Source organism: Panthera uncia (genome assembly GCF_023721935.1).
Source record: "Panthera uncia isolate 11264 chromosome A1 unlocalized genomic scaffold, Puncia_PCG_1.0 HiC_scaffold_16, whole genome shotgun sequence".
Taxonomy (NCBI): domain Eukaryota; kingdom Metazoa; phylum Chordata; class Mammalia; order Carnivora; family Felidae; genus Panthera; species Panthera uncia.
The window spans coordinates 2,446,259-2,451,429 of NW_026057576.1; positions in this window are offsets into that span (position 1 = coordinate 2,446,259).

The following is a 5,171-nucleotide window of genomic DNA, read 5'->3' on the forward strand; positions in this document are numbered from 1 at the left end:
GTTGGTTCATAAATTTTTAGGTTTCCAGTTACAGAGTCGCACAGAAGAATAGTGCTAACAGCCAAAGCTGCAAAGCCAAGTTCCATCAGGTACACGTTTGTCAAAAACAACCAGGGTAGGGGCGCCTGGGTGGCGCAGTCGGTTAAGCGTCCGACTTCAGCCAGGTCACGTTCTCGCGGTCCGTGAGTTCGAGCCCCGCGTCGGGCTCTGGGCTGATGGCTCGGAGCCTGGAGCCTGTTTCCGATTCTGTGTCTCCCTCTCTCTCTGCCCCTCCCCCGTTCATGCTCTGTCTCTCTCTGTCCCAAAAATAAATTAAAAAAAAAAAAAAAAAAAACAACCAGGGTAGAGATGCTATAGGAAAAATAAGTCACACGTACTAGACATTGATTATATGACAAGAGCTCTCCATGTATTATCTCATTTAACCCCATCGGGTAGTTACTATTTTTGTGCCCATTTTACAGACGAGGGAACTGAGGCTTATGTACATCGCCTATGGTCACTTAGTAAGCGGCAGGGCCAGGAGTTGAATTAGGTGATTTGGCTCCAGAACTTGCAAAAACATTCAGTCCCTGAAAGTGCCACCCTGTACACAAATGAATGTGGGTCCATTTTAGTCTATAAAATAGGCAGACTTATACACCAAGATCCGTATTCTAGGTGACTCACGTGCTGAAAAAGGCTTCTCCTTCTGGTTTCAATTCTAAGGTAAAAATAAGATGTCTTTTATTTGTTCTGTGGATTTTTTCTGACCGTGTCTCCGGGAAAGTAAACTGGTGGGTTGATCTGAAATATGGAGCCCATGGCACTTGTGTATGTTCCAGAGAGGGTTCCTTGTGTTTCACCTCCTGCCCACATCTCCTTCTCCCTCCCCTCCCCACCCCCCAAGGTCAAACCCCAGCATTTCAGGGTGCTAGGTGGCTATGGTGGACTTGTGCCTTAATGGGATCTGTCATCCAAGTTCCTAGATGCTCCACATTCCCAGTGCCATAAACTTACCTGGGAACAATTGTGGGTTGGATTGTGTTCCCCAGAAAGCTATGTTCCTAACTCCTAACTTCTGGTGCCTATGGATGTGACTTGATTGGAGATAGGGTCCTTGCAGATGTAATCAAGTTAAAATGAGATCGTACTGGATTAGGGTGGGTGTGAATGCTGACTGGTGTCCTTACAAGAAATTTGGACACAGATATCCAGGGGGAAAGCCCTCTGAAGACCCAGATGCACGGAGGAAAGAGGTCATGGGAAGACGGGGGCAGAGATTGGAAGAGCTTCTTCCCAGATGCTGGGAGAGAGGCCAGGCAGCGTCCTTCTCTAGCGCCTTCGGAGGGAGCATGGCCCTGCCAGCACGTCGATTTCAGGTTTCTAGACTGCCGAACTGTGAGTCGGTAACTTTTTGCTGTGTTGAGTCCCCCAGTTTGTGGTATTTTGTCAAGGCAGGCTGAGAACACTAACCTACGAATCTTGTTAAAATACAGATTCCTGAGCGACCCCTTCCCGCCCCCGCCACAGGTGTCAATTTTGAGCCACGGGTGGGGCTCATGAAAGGGTTTTTTGTTATTTGTTTTTTAAATAAAAATGCAGATGATGCTGATGTGGTGATGTGGACTTATGGGGTCGTGGAAAGCGGACCAGCCTTTCAGCATCAAGACTCCAGAGCGTTTTGCAAGTTTATTTAATAGAACAAAAAAGATGCTTATCACTGTAAATGATAAATAAAGAAAAAGACAAAAAGCCATGCTACTGGTTTTATAAGAGGAGGTGTAAAAGGAAAGTGAGACAGTGTTACAGATAAAGCCTTGCTATCTGCACACCTGTCTGGGCTCTGAGGCCGGCATTCAGGTTCACACCCTGTCTTATCTTTATTACCTTCTTTATCTTTAACATTCTCGAGTTGACCCGCTGGGGGGGGGGGGGCGTTGTTTTGAACTGGGAGATACAGAAATATCTTTACATAACTTCAAGCTTGCCTTCTGGGCTTCTACTCCCTCGGTCCACTCTGTAGCCAGAAGGGTCTCTCTTAATCCAAGATCGATGTTGCCTGACTCTGCTTAACCCCCTTCCACAGACCGTCCTCTTCAGGATCAAGGTCAAATGCTCTACCATGACATGGGGCTCTTTGCATCTGGAACCCTATTCATGCCTCCAGCCTGTATCCCCAGCTGCACCACGTGGTCTTCCACCCTGCAGCCCGAACACTCTTGTCTATCCTCCCTCCGCCCCTGGCCGTCTTGCTGGTTTACCCTCCTGGGTTCCCCGAAGTCACTTCCAATGGGAAAGCTTCCTAAACCTCCAAGGCTGGGTAGGGCGCCCCTCCTCGGTGCCTCCAAAGAATCCCAGTTCACCCTCCTTGTGGCATGTGTCACACTGGCTGGACGTTGCAGGCTTGCTTCTGGCACCCGCTGTCCGCCACCGCCCCCCGTCCCCGCCCCGATCTGTGTGTTATGGACTGATGGTGTCCTTTCCAAATTTCTAGGTTGAAATCCTAATGTCCAAGGTCTTAGGAGGGGGGGCCTTTTCGAGGTGCCTAGGTCATGAGGGGCACCCATGGGTCTTCTTTGATCCTTCTGCCACGTGAGGACACAGCAAGAAGTCTGTGGCCCGGAAGAGGGCCCTTACGTGAGCGTGTCAGCATCCTGGTCTCAGACTTCCAGCTTCCAGAACCGTGAGTTGTTTAAAGCTGCACAGCCTTTGGTGTTTTGTCGTAGCAGCCCGAGCAGAATGAGGCAAACCCTAACCCTGGATGTGACGCTGTTAAGAAATGGAGCTTCTTTAAGTGGCAGTTAGGTTTAGATGAGGTCGTGAGGATGGGCCCTCACAATGGCATCCGTGCTGGTGCCTTTATAAGGCGAGAGAGACCAGAGCTTTCTTTCCCTGCCATGTGACTTTCTGCAAGCCTGGAAGAGGGCTCTGGCTAGAACCTGACCTCGCTGGTACCCGATCTTGGATGTCCGATCCTCTAGAACTGTGAGAAACAATGTCTTGTTCGAGCCATGCAGTCTGTGGTGGTTGTTCCAGGAGCCCGAGCTCGGACACCATGGCTTCTGCGAGGATAGGGAACATGTCCTACCCCAATACCTGAGACATTGCCTGACACGCGAGAGGTGCTCAGTGGGTGTTTTTTGAGTTAATGGCAGCGACACATTCTCAGTTGTACACTGAGTCCTCACTCCTGGCTCCCCGAGGCCAATTTTCTGCTTTTCCTCTGCTCTTGTGGGTGGGCTTCTGAGCGATGTCGAGAAAGTCGCACAAGCTCACGTGATGACTGCATTCACCACCAGCCCCCACATCCTAACTTCTGTGCTTCTCAGATCGGTCTCATCCATCCCTCATGGGCATCGGTGCCCTTCCTGACTCAGCGGTGCTCGTGCTCTACGCCCCATTCCATCCCCATCACTCTCACAGAGAGGCTGGCTGCCCCAGGGGCCTCCATCAGCTCTCCTCGCTTCTTGCTGTCTCTCCCCTCCACGTCCGACCTCTCTCCCATTCCCTTTCTTGCATCCCCTGTGGTCCCTTCTGTCACCTGGCTTTAGCCATAATCTCTTTAACTTTGACCCTTTCCTTTCCACAGACTCCTCCCTCTCCACTGAAAACATGCTTCTCTCTGATCCCTCCTAAAACTTATTTCACACAGTGCTTTCTTCTCAGATTTCCTCAACATCCACCCATCCATCCATCCTTCTATCCTTCTATCCTTCTATCCATCCATCCACCCATCCATCCATCCATCCATCCATCCAGTTTTCTATCCATCAACCAACATGATATTTCAAATACATAAATTAAGATCAGGTCACTCTACTGCTTAAAATCATATAGGAGCTTCCCAGAGCACTTACGAGAAAATCCAAATTCCTTTTTCCCCAGGCCTTGCAAGATGATGTTGGTATCACACCATCTGGTTCTTGCTTACTTCCCTGACCTTATCTCTTTCCATGCGTGCCTTTGCTCACAAGCTGCACTCACACTGGCCTTTGTTCTGTTCCTTTGACATCTTCTCTTTAGGAAATACACAGTTTTCTACTTGCTTGGGAACTGCTCCCAGACTCTGCATGGCTTTCTTCTTCTCATTCAGACCCTGGCTCAAACACTACTTCCTCAGTGAGCCCTCCTTTGACCATGCAATCTAAATCAGCACCCAGACTTCACCCCAGCACTCTCAATAGCCAACTGGATCTCTTTCTTATCTAGTATTTATAGAAGGATAATATGACATTTTCTTTGTCATTAGTTTGTTTGAATGCGGCTTGTCTGTCCCCCAATGCTACCCTCATCACTAGAAAATAAGCTTTGTAAGAGTGAGGTCCTTGTCTGTCTTCTTCACCAACGTATCTTTGGGACCTGTGAAGTATCTAGCACACAGAGCAGTACATGCTGAATATTTGTTGCATGCATGCATTCATTCATTCAACAAATATTTATTGAAATCCTTCTGTGTAGTATTTAAGTCTTGGATCTGTAGTGCCTAGGAGCTCACAGTCTAACGGGTAGATACATACATGTGCAATTATAATAATGTTGTAAGTGCCACAGTGAAGGCATGTATGACTCTGTAACAGAAGCCTCAGGGAGCCAGGCTCCCATTCCACCTTGGGGGTGTCAGAGAGGGCTTCTGTGGATGGAGAAATGGTAAAAAGCCTCAGATCCTTGATTCTACTCCCTCTTCTGAGTCATGAGACCCAGCCCCGCCTCCTACCTCTGATGATTTCTGCCTCATTTCTGGGGCCCTTCCCTCACATTGAAGGCAGACGTTCGTCAGGTCCTTTCTATGTGATGGCCGTACACTTCATTTTAGGGCCTTTGCACACGTTGTCAGAGGTTCAGTCATCAGCTCTGTGTGAGGAATCCCAAATACAAATCTTTAACTGGCATTTCCCCATGTAATTAGTCCAGTACCTCCAACAGCTTTTGAATTCTCTCTAGCTGGATAGACTCAGTATTTCTAACACCGAACTGGTGTTCTCCTCCACCCCAAATCTGTTCTTTCTCTTCTGTTGCTAGCGCTTCTGCAAGCACCCAGGCTAGTGTCTTTAGAGTTAGTTAATATGGTTACGCCTTGATTCTCATGTCTCATATTCCATTAATTAAGAAGTTTTGGATTCTGCCTCCAAGATGTTCTCACATACGGTCCTTCCCATCTATTCTTGACTTTGGGCTTCCTTAACTATTCC